Genomic DNA, 20,802 nt, shown 5'->3' with positions numbered 1-20,802 from the left:
TGCCTTCTCTCTTTCCCTATCATGCTCATACAGAGTCCTTTGTATGTTTTCAATATTTTCATTAATCATGTTTGCCAGCAGTGGATTTTTCCTTTATCTGTTCTGTCCCCTGATTATCATGAGTGGGAGTGAAGATACCCGGACTTGCCATTTTTCTTGTGTTTTTCCAACTTACTCTGCCCATTTGGGATGAAAATAACACCAGTTTTTTGCTAGAACACTTTCTTAGTAAAGCATCACCCAAAGTCTGTATTTGCACAGTCAATATTCTGCAGATACAATCTAGTTCAACAGATACATCTATTCAACATTAAACAAGTATATATTAATCGGCTGCGAACCACAAAGAAGAATTTGGTAAACCAGAAATTATTAGGTTTAGGGAGAGATTTGGGTAAACAATAGGAATAGAGTGATGTGGAAAGGTACAGGGAGAGTTAACTGAGTCCTAATCTCAAAGTAGGAAAAAAGTTGGATAGGATGAAAGTAGAGAGAGAGAAAAAAAGAAGAAAGAGAAAGGGAAAAAAAGTGACCAAAATGTAGAAAAGTAAAAATTAAAAATATGATGCAGAAAGGAATACAAACTATTCAGAGAAGAACGTGAATATAATGAGAGACGGGGAGGAATATAAAGGAGATGTGAAAAACTTAAAAATAAAAATACCTAAAATATTATATAGGTATAAAGAGGTAGTGGTGCTATTAAGGAATTTAAGTCTAAGAGGTTTTGAATTGAGTAATGAATTTGTGGATTAAGTGTGTACACAATGGGGGATAAGGTCTACTAATCGACTACGGGTTTATCTGAGGATGTTCAGAACAACAATTAAGTCACATAAAGAAGAACAAAAGAGAAGAAAAGGTGAAAAGGATAAGAAAAAAGAAGAAAAGATCAGAAGTTCAGTAGAGCTAAACAAAAAACAAAAAGAATTTTTTAAAAGAAAAAGAAAAGTAAAGAAAGAAACATGCGCACACACATATACTCCTAAAATAAAAATTCTAAGAGAAAAAAAAGTTACTAGAAAATTTTTTTTCAAAAAAGGTAAAAATTAAAAAAAAGTTTCCAAAAACATTTTTTTATAAATGGTACCAAAAAAGAAAAAAAGAAAAACAAAATTTTTGTGAGGGGTAGGAAAAATCATGTATCTCCCTTGTGTCCATAACCAGCCTCAGGTTGGAGTCTCTGGTCTTTTTGTGGAGTTTGATTTTCCTGTGGCTTGGTTGGTTTCTTAAGTCAGTTTGTTTGAACAGGCAGAAAGATGCTCTGCTTTACCCAGGATTTTGTGATCCTCGTCCCAGTTTAGTTCAATGGAAGGGAGATCTGCTTTGAGTATCACAAAAGAGGGAGACGGCTTTTTCCTCAAGTTTGGAGATGCTGTGATGAGGCTAGGTTCTGGGTAGTGTTGAAGCCTTTCAGCAAACAGTAGCTTTTCCCAGGGGCTAGTTTGTGATAAACTCAGAGAGCCCAGCCTGGAGTCACTCTCAGGGTTTCTGTTTACTGAATTTCAATTGATTGTCAAGGCTGCTAAAGGAGGGGCAGCCTCTGGCTCTGATTACCCAGTGAAGAAAGCCACTCCTGGGGCTAGCACCTGAGCTGGGTGACTTTTCCCTGGATGGAGCTCAGTCTGGCAGGTCAGCTTAGGTTCTTGTGACCTACTAAATGACTCTAGTTTTCATCCAAGGCTTAAGTTGGAGCTAGCAGCTCCACCGAGCATTGTCAGTATCCAAGATGGAGATCTCCAGTACTGGAGGGTGAGGGATGGCCTTCCCTCCTCTGCTCCCTGAGAAGTATTGAGGAAGCATTATATACACTAAATTTGGAATGATACAGAGAAGATTAACATGGCCCCTGCTTAAGGATGACAGGCAAATTCCTGTCATTCCATTACCTAATTTGTTAGGAAGTGGAAAGACTTGGGAAATAGATTATGAAGTGTAATAAGCCAAGTCCAAACAAACATAAGTCCCATGGTTTCCCTAATTTTCAATAACTAATATATGTCTGGGATAAGCAGAAAAGGTCAAAAGCTATGTGCTTATGACAAGAAAAGATTATGTTAAGGTAAATGAACCGAAGTTAGTGACACAAGTGGTTTTTTCTTTCTTGCTATTGTTTCTCACATACGTATAACGTTCAGTATGGTTTTTTTTTTTGTTTCTTTATATGTTCGGACCCCATGTTAAATCACTTATTTTCACTGTATTTGAAGTTGGTGCACCTACATCTTGTATATAGTCTCTTCTAATTTTTGGATGGGAAGGAGAAAAAGAAAATGCTTAAATAGGAATACAGGTTCACCCATTGTAACAATCAGATGCACAAGACACTATGTTGTAAAATGAACTTTACAATTGAGGCGGGGGAAGGGAGGAGGTGAGTGGACTTGTGGAGGTGGAAGGGAAGGGATAGTAGGGGAATAATAAAGGAGGAGTTAACAATGCTTGTTAGGAAATGTACTCATTGCCTTGCTTGTGTAAGTGTGACCCTTCTGTACAGTAATTTTGCAATTGAAAGACCCCAGACTCACTGGGATACTTTCTCAACGGGAGGGCACCCCAGAAACCAAGACTCCAAACCAGCAGATGCAACAAGCAAGAGGAGTTTATTTGGCATTTGTGCAAACGGACTCTCTGCCCCGGGCAGTCAGAGCGCCCTGAGCAGCAGTTACAGGCATTTTTAAAGGCAAAAACCACAAATTAGCATAAAACACTCTTTGTAAAACAATTGTCTCATGGTTGGTCTAAGGGGGGGTTTACATGGTTACAGGCCTATGATTGGTTGACATTTGGCTTAGCTTGTGGTCTTGCCAGGTGGTCGTTGTCAAGGTCCATCCCGGGGATTGTTGAACTGAACTGGAACTGAAAAACATAAACTAAAACTGAAAAACATGTACTATCTGTAACCTTTGACCTTGTCCTGGAGTGGGCTGACATCCGGACATCTGGGCCGGCCGATATCCGGATATCTGGGCCTCGAGACTCTGCCCAGTTTTATTTCCCAGGGAAGGGGGTCTGAATGCAAGCATATTTACAGAAGCAAAATCAGCAGTTAGCAAGTTAGTAATGGTAATGGTAAAGTGAGGTTTTTAATTTTTAATCTTTCAGCAATGAAAACATATAAAAATGTTCTGAGATGGAAGAGTTTATTTCCTTTATTTTACTCATAATATCGTTAAGAAATTAATGCACAACACTAATATGAAGGTATTTTGAATAAATGTGTGTGTGCCCACGCACTTGCATGTGTGTTGGCATGCTCAGAGTTTGAAATCAGGGCTTCAAAGTCTTGCTAGGCCTTTTTGCTCTATTGGTGAGCTACTAAATGAGCTACATCTCCATTCCTGGACCTTTGCTAGTTCATTAAAAGTTTTGAAAAATAATCTCATGAATTTATTTCGCCCTGATAGGCTTCCAACTGTTATCCACAAATCTCAGGCTCCTGAGTAGATATCCCCAGTAGTTAGGATTACAGGCATGATAAACCAGCAAAAGGCTTTCAGAATAACGTATAAAGTAGAAGAAAATTTACTTCACAGGGGCCTGTTTTATCATCTCCTACTTTTAAAACATTTTGGATTGATTATATGTGAATTTATTTCGTTTTAGAATTCTTAAAAGACAGTAAGTGTTAATATTTAAAAGTTTTAGTACTTTTTAAAAAAGATACCGGAACTGTGGGACAGAAGAAATATGCCTCTCTTTGTACCTCAATTTATAAGTTCTGTGCATGATAACCCAATGTGACCAAGACATTGTATGCTATTATTTCTTGGACAATATGAATATTGAATTGAGGGTGTCATAGAATGAAGAGATTTTATCTACTTTTTGTATATTGCTGAAAGACTTTTGGAAACTTTGACTCATTTTCTTCCTCACTCTGTGTGTCTTTGGGCCATACACATACTGCCTTTAATTAAAATTTTTCCCAACACTAAAATGGTAATAACATTAGCATTATAGCAAATGTTATCTTAAGAATTAAAGGAAATAACACTTGTGAAATACTTAATATAAGCTTCTATGGATGAGCTTTGAGTTTAGCCAGCAGTCTTTTTTAAATACTAAATAAAATGTGATAAGTAGTACAGAAAACATTACATGTAGTGAGCAACCAGAACTAATATCTATTGACCATGCTCTGCTTCCAAGCAAGCCAGTGGGATAATTTCTCATGCTGTAAATCAAACTGGTTATCTTATGTCTTGTTAGAGTAAAAATACCAGAGACAGAACGATGAAGTTATGTTGTAGACTGAGATGAAATCGATATGAAAATGTGTAAAAATGATAAAACATAAAAGTATTTGAGCAGTATATTGTGTTTTACAACAATTAAGTTACATCACAAAGATAAAGAAGACCTAGAAGAATGAATTCTTTTTTTGTTGTCCTATCATAAGTCCTTAGATGGATGAACTCTTTCCTCATTCTTATACAGGCATCATCTGATGAGAGGAACTGTATTTTTTGTTTGCTTCCTTCCATTTATTCTTCAGTTTGAAATTTGAACCATTGGGACTGAAAGAAACCAAGGGAAATTAGATAAACAGGCTGTGGAAAAAACAATCAAAGTAAAATGAATGAACTACAGCCTTGTAAAAGGTCTAAATAAATTGAGATATATAGTCACAAGTGTAAACAGAAAATGATTTAAGCAATACCATCTTATTGAAAATTGAAAAATGTTAGGAGTTGCTACATTTTTTTCTTTTCTACCTTTAATTAATTATTGATCTGGTTTAAAGAGCTTAAAGATGAGATTAACATGAAACTGGATTAAAAATGGACAAAAGGCTGCATAGACAAGTTCTCCATACAGCCCTGAAAATCGCCTGTGGGTTTACAAAGTTGTGTTTAATACAACTTCTATGCTGGCTTAATGCTTTCTGAGTAGAAGTCATTCGATAAATATAATTCAAAATTACTATGATACTACTTCATAACTATTGTAACTCATAAAAAATCAATGGAACCAGTTGTGGTGGTAAAGGCTTGTAATTCCAAGCATTTAGGAGGTTGGATTTAAGTCTAAGGCCAGTTTGGATTACTGCAAATAGTATAAACCTGCCCTTTATTACCTTTGAACAAAAGGTAATAATGTTGGTGAGTGGGGAGAAAAGGAAATTTTCTACACTCTTGGTTAGTATTCTCACTGTAGAAAGTAGTATGCAGGTTTCTAAAGAAATTCAAAGTTGAAATATCATCTGACCCACCAATCATGTGATTATTTCTCACTGGGTAATTCGTAAATATATCTATAGTTAATTCTTATTCAAAACAGCCAAGATATAAGTCAAAGTTCAGTGTTCAACTACATACTAATAAAGCAAATGTGGTACATGCACAAATATCTTTATCTGTTTCATCCTTAAAATAGCAAGAGAATTTTCCCATTAGCCACAACTTACAATGACCTGAAAGTTGTATTCTAAATGAAGAAAAATGTTGTGTTCTGATCTTTGTAAACACACACATACACACACACACACACACACACACACACACACACACACACACACACACACACACACCTCAAACATTAAGACGGATTTTTTTTAAATTAAAGCAAAGTGTAATTTCTGGAACATTTAGTTCACAATGTAGAAGATAGTGGATATACAGTATGACCAGGTATAGAGTTGTAATGTACAACATGAGGATACAGGGGACAACACTGACCTTACATCAGAATGAAGCTAAGTAAGTAGGAGTTGTTCTTCCTAGGGGAGCATTATTGTGTACATCAAGTATAATCTTAGTAGATGAGCAAAATAACTCAATACCTATGTACATATGACCATATAAGATGATTCTAAATGAAATGAATTCCAAGACATGTTCTTTGTTGTTGTTGTTCTTAATGTACTACATGATTTATTTTTATCTTTTTTATGTTTTCCCCACCTATGGGTTATCCGCTATAGTCACTGTATTTGATTTTGATACATTGAGTATTGTAAATATGTTGATCTAAACTGGGGAAGGGAAAGGGAAAAAACAAAATGGTGAGACAAAGGACAAAATGGGAACCTCTGCAACAGTGATACTCACAAGACAATATTTTGGAAATAATCTTGGGAGGTGCATTGGGAGCGAAGAGGGAGAAAAATGGGGGAAGGAGAAACAAGTTAGAAAAGCAATAAATGCATTACCTTACTTATGTAACTATACCCCCTGTGTACACTACCTTGAAAATAAAATTTAAATAAAAAATATATGGGAGTAGCAATACAGTCGATGGGACTAGGGGAAATTCTGTACGACAAAAAGAAGAGTAGAACAACTGTGGAGAGCAGCAATTTAACTTTAACATAGGAAGTATTAAACTAGCATACAGATTTTCAGCCTTATGTCAGTCACTAGAAAGGGAAAACAAAATGCATAATCAACAAAACAATAGAGATAAAATAGAAAATTAAACAATTGAAGTGAAGAGATGACTTGGAACAAGAATAACAAATGACACAGTTAGGAAACAATAACAAGATGGTAAATTTAATAAATATTAAATTAATTCTATTAAATGTAGTTTACATCACAATTTGTTAGAACGATAATTTACATCACAGTTTATTAGTATATACTTTTAATAATATATTAGTTATTATTGATTACTTCATATTGAACATTTAATATATAATTTTAATTTCTGCCAGGTATAGAAAAGAAAAAAATGAAACTTATTTTAATAATATATTTCATGAATTGTGAAATTAGAAGCATTACAATTTAAACAAATAATATATCATTATTGTTTCATTTCTGCGAATTAATGTAATAATTCAACGTATATTGTACACAGCACTCATTTTAATATGAAATAATAAATTATTGCACATGTCTCAGTATTAGGTGGAAGAGTTCAGCATTTTAGTGAAATTCACACCACACAATACAGGAGGGATTACTCCTCTCATCTTGATAAAATTATGGAAATTTGAATTCTACATGCATGTTAAATTCCTGCTAGGTGACATCTAAAAATTATATACAATCATATACACGAGGACTATTTCAGATTATACTTAAACATCATATTCATTAATTAAATTTTTATTATTTTGTACCAAATAAATATGTACAGAGAGACTGAATTTCTGAGTAGATGATGATGTATCTGTGCCAGATTATTCATATTGAGGCTTATTTTATATTTCTGACATTGTTTCTACAGTTGGTTTTAATTTTCCGTAAGGGATTAAGTGTATTATATTGGATATATGAAAGTAAACTGAATGTTTATTTCATTAATCCCTTGCCTCTTTTCTAATCCCAATATAATTTATCTATGTGTTTGAAGTAATGAAAATAACAACAGATATAAGCAAGATAAATCAGTCTTTAGTCGACAAGTATTTTCACATTTATTTTGATAGTTGGTCCTCTTTTACACTACAGAATATTATTCTTGGGAAAATGTGCTCCAGACTGGCCACAACTGCAGAATATTATGGTTTGATCTATAAGAGAAGGAAGGAAGGGGACCTTCCTTCCAAAATTCTGCTCCCTGGGATGTGAGCTGTTTTATGGTCCTGAATAGGAAATGAACATTTTTCACAGTCAATCTTGAAAAGCCATCTTGATAGACCATTTCTGTAAGTGGTTACAGAGGATTATTGATTCCTTTGCAAGGATGCCAGATTGCCTCATTTTGGGAAAATTTAAACAGGAATTTAGTCAGCTGTTTTTTGAATCTTTAGGAGAAAAACCCATTGACCCTAGGTCAGGGGACCACTGGGATCCAGAGAAGCTACTACCTTAAATAGTAATCCTACACCTCTAAAAAAAAATACTACACCAAACAAATAAACAAAAACTCCAGTAAGCACAGCCAGTCAGGGCTGCTATCACAGCCTACACGAAGTCAGGGAAAAACAGAAACTGAAAGTCATTTAGCTGATGAATATATTTTTAATGAGGCAGACTCAAATGAATCTCCAGAGAGAATGTCAGAAAGACTGAACAAAGAAACTAAAATTGGTTACACAAAGATTAAAAAGTAGAATTCCTTGTAGAACAAATAAATCATAAAAAGCCTGTGCATGTAAGAACAAGACAGCAGACCAAATTCCAGAAATCCACATTTTCTTAGAGGTCAGCCTAATAAATTATCAATGGAAATCTTTGAATTCTTAAATATTTGACCACATGTGGATGGAGGCTGAAGAGTGAAAATGTCATCACTCACATTAGGAAGTAATCAAGCAAAGATTTGTAATAAAAAGAGAAAATAATTATTACAAAAGTGGGTCAAATTTGTTTTGATGTAACAGTTCTTGATTTAGGTACTAGCAATTTCCATACAATTGATTCAGTCCCACAGCTGAGTTGATACTGACTGTTGTATTCTTACATGAACTAAAAGAGAAAATTTACAAATGTCTGATGAAATGAGTTGAAGGTGAAGTGTTCTATTAGTGATATCTGAGGTTTAGACACAAGTGAAGAGGTGGATTTTCTTTTCTAAAAATCCCCCATTTTTAGCCTGGTGCCACTGGCTCACAGCAGTAATCCTAGCTACTCAGGAAGCTGAGATCTGAGGACAACAGCCTGGGAAGGAAAGTCCCTGAGACTCTTACATCCATTTACCCACCAGAAAAACAGAAGTCACACTGTGGCTCAAAAGATAGAGCACTCACCTTGAGTTGAAGAGCTCAGAGACAGTGCCCAAGCGCAGACTTCAAGCCCCTGGAACAACAATAAAAAAATTAATATAACCAGTTCCTCTTCTTGATCTTCTCTATGTAGGATACATTTGATTAACTTCTATCCTGCTGATTTGGTGGAGGTATATTTTTTCAAGTGTTCATTGTCATGAAATATGTTTAAATATTCTTTAAATGTAAAGGACAGATTGGCTTGGGACCATATTCACGGTTGGTAGTTGTTTACCCTTACTGTTTGTAATATATCATGCCAGGCTCTCCTTTTTACCATATCACCTAAGAAATCTGTATTTATTCTGACTGTATATCCTTTATAAATAATCAATCTTTTCTCTATGGCAGCTTTCATAATGCTTTCCTTGATCTTTAATGATCCTCTAATGGATTATGATGTGGTGGTGGATTGTTTAGTTATAGAATTCTGTTTGGTTTCTAAAGGCTTCTCTTCTCTGAATGAGCCTATCTCTTTGGATGTTTGGCATGATCTCTGGTAGAATTCTGTAATATGTTTCCCATTCATTTGTTTCCTGCTCTTCTCCTTCTTGATACCTATCTCCCCGAAATTTGATCTTCTAACTGAGCTCTTATTCTTGGTTGTTTCTGTGGTGATGTTTCCATTCTCATCTCTGAGTTTATTTATTTGGTTGTGTTCTCTTTTTTTTCTGATAAGATTTGCTAAGGGTCTGTCAATTTTATCAATTTTTTCGAAGAACCAACTCTTTGTTTTGTTGATTTTTTCTATAGATTTTTTGGATTCTAATTCATTTAATTCTGATTTAATTTTAATTATTTCTTTCTGTCTACTGGATTGGGGTTTATCTTGCTGCTCTCTTTGAAGGAGGTTCAGATGTCTCATTAAATTGTTGGTTTCAGATCTCTCCAATTTGTTGATGTGTGAACTCAGAGCTACAAAGTTGCCTCTGAGTACTGACTTTGTTGTGCCCCAGAGGAGCTGGTAATTTGTGTGTTCATTTTTGTTGAATAGCATGAACATCTGAATTTCCTTTCTAATCTCTTCCATGAACCACTAGTGATTCAGCAGTGTGTTGTTCAATATCCTTGTGTTACCGAATTTTCTTTGGTGGCTTTTGGTGTGAGTTCTAATTTTATTCCCTTTTGGTCAGAGATAATGCAAGGTATAACTTCATTGTTTCTGAATTTGGACAAGTTTGCTTTGTAACCTAAAATGTGGTCTACTTTAGAAAATGTTCCATGTGCTGCTCAAAAAACGTGTATTCTGAAGCTGCTGGGTTAAATATTCAGTAGATGTCTATTAAAACTGGTTGATTGAGGTAGCTGTTTATATCTGCTCTTTGTCTTATGAGTTTTTGCCGAGTTGATCTATTTAGTGGGGAGAGTAGTGTAATAAAATCCCCTACAATTAATGTCTTTGGATCTATGTGGGATTTGAGGGAAAGTAGTGTTTCTTGGATGAATTTGAGTGCTCTGTTGTTTGGTGAATAGGTATTTAGAATTATAATATCCGCCTGAAGTAGAGATCCCTTAATTAGTATGTAGCGACCTTCTTTATCTCTTCTCACAAATTTTAATTTGAAGTCTATTTTATCTGATATTAGGATTGCAATTCCTGCCTGTTTATTGGGGCCGTTTGCTTGGTAGATTTTGCTCCAGCCTTTAACATTGAAAATGTGTTTGATTTTACGGGCAAGATGTGACTCCTGAAGGCACCAGAGAGAAGGATCTTGTTTTTAATCCAACTAGACAGTCTATGTCGCTTAATTGGAGAGTTAAGTACGTTAATATTGAGAGATAGGACTGAGAGGTATTTGGGAGGTCCTGCCATATTATCCACCTTCTTGGGTGCTGCTAAAACTGGGTTCTTCCTATGGTTCTTGGATTCTCAGTTTGGGTTCAGTTTCTTGGCCTTTATTATGGTCTTGTTGGTTTTCTATGTGTAGGACATCTTTAAGAATCTTTTGTAAGGCTGGTTTGGTGGAGATGTACTGTTTCAATTTTCCTTTGCTATGGAAGGTTTTTATTTGGCCTTCAGTTATGAAGGAGAGTTTAGCTGGGTACAGTATTCTTGGGTGATTGTTGTTTGATTTTAGAGCATGGCATACAGGTTGGAGTCTCTGGTCTGTTTGTGGTGTTTGATTTTCCTGTGGCTTGGTTGGTTTCTTAAGTCAGTTTATTTGAACAGGCAGAAAAATGCTCTGCTTTACCCAGGATTTTGCGATCCTCCTCCAAGTTTAGTTCAATGGGAGGGAGATCTGTTCTGAGTATCACAAAAGAGGGAGATGGTTTTTTCCTCAAGTTTGGAGATGCTGTGATGAGGCTAGGTTCTGGGTAGTGTTGAGGCCTTTCCGCAAACAGTAGCTTTTCCCTGGGGCTAGTTTGTGAGGAACTCACAGAGCCCAGCCTGGAGCCATTCTCAGGGTTTATGTTTACTGAATTTCAATTGATTGTCAGGGCTGCAAAAGGGAGGGGCAGCCTCTGGCTCTGATTACCCAGTGAAGAAAGCCACTCCTGAGGCTGGAACCTGAGCTGGGTGACATTTCCCTGGGTGGAGCTGAGTCTGGTAGGTCTCTTTAGGTTCTTGTGACCTGCTAAATGACTCTAGCTTTCTTCCAAGGCTTGAGTTGGAGCTAGCAGCTCCTCCGAGCTTTGTAGGTATCCAAGATGGAGATCTCTGGAACTGGGGGGTGGGGAGGAGTGGCCTTCCCTCCTCTGCTCCCTGAGAAGGAGTGAGGAGGACATCAGGCTTCTACTCATGTCGAGTCTTGGTTCCTGGGTTGTCTCTGGTCTGTGAACTGCATGATGAAATGTCCGCTCCTTGTGGGTTCCTGCTGGTGTTGAGGAGAATCTGCTTGTCCACTGTGTCTGGCTCCTTCGACTTGGACTCTCTGTTTTGTAGGTATGGCGACTGTGGCCACTGCCACAGCAGCAGTGGCTGCTGGCAACATCTCAGAGCTGTCTCCTTGCCTGGATTTTACCTCTTTGGCTTAACTCTCTGTCCTGTGATGGCACACTTGGTGTGATTCTCTGGCCTAGGACTATTCACTGGAACTCTAAAACTGCTTTTTATGTGAGAGCTTGTTTAGCCTCCATCTTCTCCTCTGCCATCTTCCCAGAACTCCTCTTATATGATTCTTATATGACTTCTTGGAGATCCATAAATAAAACTACTCAGAACAGGAAAAGATTAGGAAAGAGTTCATAAAGAATACTATTATGTTGGTCTTAATGGCAAAGTGTAAAGAATATGTAACAAAACTGTTGGGAGACTCATTTGCTCTATTTGCTATTCTCTCCTGCTTCTTTGTAGAAAGCTTCTCACTATGAACAGATAATTGGTCTGGACCTTTCCAGGCTTGTCTCAGTGACAGAAGTGATGGGATTTGAGATATGTGATCCCATTGCTGGCTTTTAGGAAGTTCACAATATAGCAATACCAATACACATAAAGCAACTTTTGTGAGTGATGTGTATTCACTTCCTCAATTGCCAAAATTAAATTCATATGTGAAAACATCAAATTACTTACATTATTATATATTCAGTTCAACTGACATCACTAGCACCTCCATAAATCAAATGCAAACTAAAAGATCTACTTCAAAAACCAACATCTAAGGCAGCGTTGGAAATACAAGAAGATAGACAATAAATCTAAAGGAGTGAGATCTTTAATACTGACAATGAGCAGTAATAGCTGAATTTTTAACAAGGCTTGAAAAGTTCAGGTGTCCACTAACTATGTGATTAGAGTTGCAGAGTTGACCTTGGTATCAATATTGGTTTTACAATTCAAAGGCAGCTAAAGTTGCTGGAGTATTGTAGCTCGATATAGTGTGACCCTGCCTGATAATGGTAAGGCACAGAGTAGAATCTAAGTCAGTAAAATGTATAGGAAGGATTCTTCACTGATAATAATTGCAGGAGGTAATCATCACTTTTTCGTTGAAAATGTATAGCCCATCATTGTACATTAAGCTATAGCCTATTTCTGATCTGAAGAACGTATAAGACATCAATGTGCCACGAGTGCTGAGCAGTGTTAGTGTATATTACTCTAATATATGAAAAAATCCTTGCAAGTATAGAATTGCCTGACCCTGACACTTCATTCTGTGTTGTTGAGTTTCATGGAGAAATGTTCATAATTAGGCAATTCACACTCATCTAAATCTGAATCAGGCAACTGAGATAAGGCATTAGGGTCATCAATCAGTGACATGGTCTGTGACCTGTGAAATAAATCACATTATTTCACAATGTATATGTGTTTCTAAAAATGTATGCAATATCAAATATCAAATATACAAAAGGGACAATTATCCATCTCATATTATCAGAAGTAAAGATACTCCTGAATTGTACATTCTTGCTGGAGGATCACTGGGTGACTGCTGATGTTTCGTATCTTTCCAGGTGCTCTTATATATATGTCAATGTTCTTTGAGGAAGTGTTTTTTCATAGTTTGTTTTGAGGTGTTCAGAATATCAGTACTGTCACTTACCACAACCATGGGACAGCAAAGATGATGGGATACCTGGCTAAAGAACTGAGAATTCACAGGAAGTGATAGGAAAGATAACATCAGAGGATCCAAAGCCTCATTGCCAGCTTCTGGATCCCCATATCCTCCTTAACATGTTTTATATTCATTCTACTACAGTGGGGGGGGGTCAGTGGCTACAGGTATGTCGACATACTAAGACATCAATCTAGCTTGTGGTTACAACTATTAACATGAGGTATTGTTTGGATACATAGTGATAATTGAATCCCTTTATTTTTAGGGAGCAAAGGAGCAATAGTCATTACAACCATAGCACAGACATCCATCTTGTGTCAAAAGGCTTAATCTTTTAGTGTCCAACAGCTCTAACTTAAATACTCTTGAGGTAATGACTCATACTCCTGACTTCCCTTGACCGACCTTTCCAGAGCACAGTTCTCAGATTTTTGATTGCTGTTTGAGATGTCTTCCCAATCTTTCCTTTTCCAAGTCTAACAGCTTGACTCTAGAATCTCTCACAAGTACTGTGACAGATGTATTATTTTGAAAACTATATTTTTCTAGGATAGGTTCAATTTTTAAATTTATTTCAAAAATACTATACAGAGTGGTTATAGTTACATGATTAAGGTACATTCCTTATTGAATATTGTTACCCACACCGTTGTTGTTCTTCTATCCCTTCCCACCCTGTACACCTCCTTCCCACCCCAAAGTTGTAAAGTTCATTTCTGATATAGTGTCTTATGAATATCATTGTTGCAATGCGTCACTCTTTGTACTTCTTTCATCCCTATATTTTTCCCTTTACTTATACAAATCAGATAAATCTATATACAAGGTGGAAGGTACCAGAATCAAGACAGAGATTGCAAGGGATAAACAATGGCAAAAGACAAATCACATAAAATACGATCTAGACACTCTACTGACATCAAGGTTGACATCTGACAAAAAAACAACTTTTTTCCATGGCTTGAAGTTCATTTCAATTAGCATCATTTTGTAAGGTCAAATGTACATAGCTCTGGAACCAGCAATCCCACTCTTGGGCATTTGTCAAAATGATCTCAAGTTAAACAAACTAAATCTACAACTTTGTTTCTGGCAGCATTATTGGAACCAATCAAGATGCCCCTCAATAGATGAATGGATCAAGACAATGTGGTATATATACACAATGGAATTTTATGCTTCTATCAGAAAGACTCACAAAGCCCCTTTCATAAGAAAATGGAAAGACTTGGAAAACAATCATATTACATGAAAGAAGCCAGACTCAAAGAAACATAGGATCCATCGTTTCCCTCATTTTTATTAATATATGCTTATTATAGTCCTTAAACTCTTAATATTCCCTTTTATCTCTCCCTCTTCTCCTCTCATTCCATTTGTGTGTGTGTGTGTGCACGCACCCGCACGCACCCGCACATGTTTGCACACACACACACACTAAAGAAACTTGACTCAGAGCCTCAAACTCTTGCTTGTTTTTTTCACTCATGAATGATTCAGTCTGTACTATTTGAACCAAGGTTTCACTCTGTCTTTGAATAACTGAACATAAATGTTTCATGGATTGCTACCCCAGCCATCTGTGAACGATGATCTTCCAATCTCAGGCTAATGACTATATAGGAATAGGGATGAGGCACAGGCATCTAGATGCCAAGTGTTTTTTACTTTGTTTTGTTTTTGTTTTTTGTTGGTATTGTGCATCCAAAACCTGTAAGGAAAACAAATCATTTATAATCAGGACTATTCACATAAAATGTGTATTGTATAAAGATTACATTAATAATATTATCCTTTTACATCCACATTATGTGATTTGATTTTTTTGAACTCTATTGTTGCAAACAGTCAAATAACGTATATATAATTTGATTCTTCTTGTCTTGGTTTTATACTTTGTTAGGTGTTTCAAAACAGAATTTATCAAGGTTTAACTCTGCACTACTGAAGCAAGACTTTTATGATTATTGAATGTCTTGTAAATCATAAGTTCTTCACTTCTGGTGGCACCATATGAGCACAGGTAGTTTCCTATAATACCTCCACGTAGTTTAGACCTCAATGCCATGCACTCTTCTGCCAAATATGCAAGGAAATCCTTTGCAATTCTCCTTGCATTTTCACTGTTTTTCTCTCTACTCTCCATGCTAAGTCCTGTGGTGATCTTGTTGATATTCTCCCCTGTTACATCTATCAATGCATCTTGGGAACTACTGGTATGCACTACTGTACTTCTGTCCATTCTCCTTGTACTTTGTCTTGTACACTTCTCACAGCGTGGGGCCAGAGATTGGGGATATTTTCTTCACGCATTAGATCAGACATCTATCTTTACATTCTAGCAATACATTCATTGAATTCCAATGTTCTGAAAATGATTACTGAATTTTCATGACTTTGTTGTTTGGCATTAGGGAAGAACATAGGTCAGTAACTCTAACTTATGTAAAAGAAAATTGCAATCATGTCTCATTAGATGTTGTTCATTGGATAATGTTTACTTCAAGATCTGCCTACCTGTTTCCGTTTCACTGTTTATTTTTCAATGTAGCCTTTTCTTCTGGAAAGTATTTATGGCCCTAGTGAAGATCAATTCCTACTGTAAATAGTCATTAATTTTATTCCAACATCATTTCATAGATCTTTCTGAGTTTCTTCAAGGTCTGTATAGTAGTGCTTCATATTCTTAGATATGTTTTAACATCGATGCATCCAATGATAAAGACACATTGCTTAAGTCACCATTTTGATGATGGAAAAGAAACCATGCTGCAACCTCACTATATGGCAATTTTCTGGTTTTAAATTCTTTTAGATTTGAATTGATACTGGAAAATGAAATTCTGTGTACAGTTTTATATTTTCCTAATTATTTTTAGTACATGTTCCAATATGGTATAAAGTTAAAACATTACTATTTACTTAGTTTTAGGATTTCTAAAATGGTCAGAGTAAAAGTTCTGTTCATTCACAATTTTAAGACAATATAGTCCATTATGACCAAGTGAAACATTTTAAACTTTTATTTGTGGTCCTTAATGTTGGTGCTGGGGAATGAATTCTAGTCCTTCATGTGTCTTAGTCTCCTGTGTGCCTCTGAGCCTGATGTGTCCTGTGGTTTTATTTTCAATCAACTGGAATAAAGAAAAAATTCACTAGGAAGGATTATTACTTGTTTACTTTCTCCAGCATCTCTTGCATACATAAAAGTAATATAAGTCTACACTGACAGAAAATGGTGTTCTTATATGGTATTTACTAGTGGTAACTGTTCAATTTTTGTAGCCTTACTCTGCACTGTCTTGCCCCTTACCTATTCCCCCATCCCATGAAACTTGACTGGATCCACTGGAAACCCACTCCCAGGCAGCTTCCTCCTTAAATAGCTTAATCTAAACTAACCTACCCCCTGGTAGACCTGCTATAAACTTTCAAAGGCTTGACTGCAACAAGACACTTTACTGAAACGCCTTCTCTGCTATAGTAAAATCCTTCTTCCACTCCACCCCTTCCTGGAATCCCTGTTCTGCACCACGAGATACTGGGCCACATCTATATCTCCTTTCATGTCCCAACATACTACAACAAGAACCCGGCCTACATGGGGCTCCCGCTCGAAGCCCCACCTCATCCACCAGATACCCTGTTCCTAACTACTCTAGTCCCTCACAGTCCCATTGTTCCCATATTCTATTACCTCCAAGATCCTCCCTTCCCTTTCTTCCCCACCCCCAACCAACCTTCTCCCTGGAGTTCCTCCTGATTTTATCAGAATCTCTGCCTATAACTAGCCTACTTCTAAGTGGCCTACCTACCTCTTTCCACAAAGCCCATCGTGCTATATCAAAAACCCTTCACCTCCCTATAACTGCCCTTGAAGCCCCACCTTGCTTGGCCAGAAGCTTCTCACACAGCCCATCTACTGCCTGGAAAGCCAGCCCTGTTCCACCACAAGACTCTTCACCTCCCACATCTACCTTCTCAATGCCCTGCCTTGCTCCCCAGATAAACCCACCCCCTATTGGCTCTTCCCTAAGATCTACACCCTACTCCATCTGATACCCTGCCCATAATTATCTTACACCATTGTAGCCTTTCCACTCCTTCTCAAAGCTCCTCCTTCAACTATCCCCATGGCTCCAAGCCCTGCCCTGGCCCAGAAAAACTCCACCAGAAAACCCACACTACCCCATCTCTCAACACCCACATTGCTCCACCGGAAAACACTGCACCAGTTGCCCTCCCTCTGGAAGTCTCACCAGGCTCAACTGTAAATCCCTCCCTCCATAGTCCCTTTTGAAGGTTGCTTTGCCCTACTGGAAACCCTGTCCAAAGTCCATGTCCTGACTTGCAACACTGAGATCCCCACCCAAACTTCTCTTCTCAAGTTCTGACTGGCTACACCAGAAACCCCATCCTAACTATTCTAGAGCACTGGATACTATTACTGCTCTCACAAAGCTCTGGTCCTGAAAAACTCCTACATACATTGTTACTACATCTTGCTTTGTAGAAAACTCCACCTTCACCCTAACACACTTCCCAAAGGCCTGCCATTCTCCATCAGAAACCCTGCCCCTTACTAGACCATGTCTTCCTAGTACCACCCTGCCCTCAAATCTAGAACCTGAAAAGCATCTCCCTCATAGCTCCACATTCCTGCACCAGAATCCCCACCTTCTGTCTGCCTCTTGCCTCCATTCCCTGCCCTGCCTTATGGGAAACCTCACCCTACATATCCCACAAGGGCTCACAGTGCTCTACCAGCACCGCTCCTCTAAGTAAGCTCCTCCTTGGTAGCCTTGTTCTTCCTTCCAAAACTTCTGCCCCAAATAGACTCCTCCCCAGTGACCCCGCCTTCTTTAACTGAAAACCTGTCTCCCTGCCAGCCTCCATCTTAAATCCTGCCTACTCCACAAGAGACCATGTCCCTAACAAGTTTAGCCATTCCTGTCCCTTCCCTGCTGTCTCAAAGCCCTATACAGACTGGCTTTCACCCTCAAAGCCCCGCTCTGTTCCACCACAGAGGTTGGCTAATACCAAATCCTCCTTTGAACGAGACAGGACTACACCAGAAACCCCACACCATCTCATCCATGAAGGTCCCATCTAGTAACTTTTATTACAAATATGATTTTATAATGGTCATAGACTTCATACTAATCAATATGAGAAGAAAGAAGTATTGCAAAAAGGCAACAAAAATTAGATATCAATTAGATGTCTTATTCTAGTTTTGTGTTCTGTTACCAGGAAGATACATATTGTGTGAAAATGTCGGAAGGTGATTCCTCTTATTGGAAAATATTCTTTGAAGTATCAGTAAGGTTTCATGAGTGATCATTTTATTTCTAGAAAATTCGTGCACATTTCGGCCCATTAACTTAAAAAAATATTAGCTATTTAAAATCCTCTGGTTTCGTTGAGAAAAGAGTATCAGTGTGTAAAAAGATGACTTTCAACTCATCTTTCTAATGAATAATTTTGGAGTTGCTTACCTTAATATGTACCAGAAATTCTCTACCAGAATCCACTTGGAATTTCCTTCTTCCACTACAGTGACCTTTGGAAAAGATTGAAGTGAGATTAGTAAAATGTTAGATATGAAAATGTATTTGAGATCATAACAAAATTATGATGAAGACCCCACCCAATTGCTTTTAATTTTCTAACAAAAGGAACTTAAGCCTATTTAACTGCAGACTTTCTGAAGACTAGAAGACAAGAAAATAAGAAATACCCTGTTACACCATGGTTTTGAAAACAAAACCAAAACAAAGAAAGACAACATAATGAGAAAGAAGGGAATGAGGAAGTTGTACATGTGATATAGAGTTTAAAAAACACACTGAATCAGGTAAAAATAATTTTGGTCACAATGTCTGGTTGTTCAACATATTTCATTGTAAATATTGTTCTTTTTTAAGCTGTGACTTAATATATATAGGTCTCAGCAGGGATCTGCCCAGGTAATTGTGTAGTTAGTCAATTTCATCATTATAAGATCATAAGGATGGAAAACTCCACACACATTAAGACACAACTGCAACATCACTAGACATACACTCTTATTGGTCCAACATTGTAAGACAGACCTGTGTTTTACCAAAGCTTTGTATGTGGTATGCTATAGTTTATTCAGGCTAAAGAGCCAAAGTAACTCCAATTTGAGATTAACGCCACCATCTTGTGGAGACTGCCCTCAGATTAACCCCAAGAGAGAGACAAAACACAGATTGCCACCAACCCTGCCCACCCTTAAGAAAGCAGAACAGTTACCCAAGTGTTCCAGGAACAGAACATACCAATAGTTCATAAAAAGGGCAGTGCAGTTAGGGTGGCCTCAAACCAATCATGTAACTGCTTGTGTGGAAATTCCCTAAACTTGTTTGTTCAATACTATAAAAGTTGTGCTGATTTTGTGCTCGGGTCTCTTACTGTCACAAGTTACCGAGTGCATGAAGGAACAAGCTTGAGCTTGCAAATAAAGGACTCTTTTGCTGTTCGCATTGCTCGTGGTCTCTGGTGGTCTTTCGGGGTTCCCAAGTCCATGCAACATTTCTGGGGGCTCATCTGGAATCCCCCTCATGAGACCTTCCAGACGCCCCACCACAGAGTCCCAAAAAACCCATCCGTTAAGTCAAGGCATTGCTGTTCTGTATATTTGGTTGCCTGTAGGTTCTGTATCTGTAATTCTGTTTTCCCACAGAGTCTGTATTCTGATTGGCAAGGAGTCTTGGTGGATGCACTATAAGACTGCCAACGGGGTCTGTGAGGAGACGTCCCCAGACCCCTCTGGGTGGATTGCTGTTTAGTACAGACATTTTTTGGGAAATGTTCCGTTTGTAGTCTCACACTTTCATGCAGACATTTTTTGGGAAGTTTTCCATCTGTATTGGGAAGTTTTCTGTTTTGGGGGAAACTCTCCATCTATAGTCTGGCACTTTCTGGTTGGTAATTTACAATGCTGCAGCGTGCCTTTGTAAGTTGTGTCTTTGTGTTGACTGTTCTGTTTGTCATTAGGTGTTTATCTTAGCCTTAGGCCTTGGCCCACGGAGGTGTGAGTATGGGGGAGAATCTGCCAGTCAGAGGGGATGGCCACTAAGGACTTATTTCCCTTGCTCCAAAATGATTGGGGGTTCCTTTCCACCTTGGAAGGCCCCTGGGTAAACAAATGTTGGTGATTTGTCACCCCATTCACTGAGACATGACTGTTCTCTGTTTTATGTTTCCTGAGATAGGAAAGTTCTGGGTGAGAGTGGCAGGCTCACTCAGAAGACTCTGAATATAGTTTGCTGAGTGAGAATGCCACAGAGTTCTGGTAGAGACAAAGTCAGCCTTTGATTGTTGTCTTGTCTAGTTCTGTTTTAGAATTGGTATTAGTTTTAAATGTATGTTTTTGGTTTTGCATTTTTCTTATTTATTTGAACATCTCTGGGGAAATAAAAGTTCCAGCCTCCAGCTGGCCTCAGTCACAGAGAAGGCTGTGTGGCTGGTTTTCTCTTTTCAGCTAGTCCCAAAAATGTAAAGTGCTTTTATCTAAAATTGATTAAAAAAATCAGGCCGCTTCAGTTTCAGGTGACCCCCGTCACCCCCAGCCTTCCTCCAACAGAAGAGATTCAAAATACCAATTGG

At 37.6% G+C, this 20,802-nt stretch overlaps 1 non-coding gene across 1 annotated transcript; it reads left to right on the top strand.

Annotated features, from left to right (window-relative positions):
• The first annotated feature begins 1,788 nt into the window (after positions 1 to 1,788).
• On the top strand, positions 1,789 to 1,898 carry LOC138820421 (U6 spliceosomal RNA). The gene has a single exon (XR_011369872.1). It is a non-coding gene; the product is annotated as a U6 spliceosomal RNA (small nuclear RNA).
• The last annotated feature ends 18,904 nt before the right edge of the window (positions 1,899 to 20,802 follow it).

Source organism: Dipodomys merriami, unplaced genomic scaffold, assembly GCF_024711535.1.
Source record: "Dipodomys merriami isolate MVZ:Mamm:240054 unplaced genomic scaffold, mDipMer1.0.p SCAF_88, whole genome shotgun sequence".
Lineage (NCBI taxonomy): Eukaryota > Metazoa > Chordata > Mammalia > Rodentia > Heteromyidae > Dipodomys > Dipodomys merriami.
The sequence above is the reverse complement of the archived record's forward strand: the minus strand, read 5'-3'. Positions and strand labels throughout refer to the sequence as shown.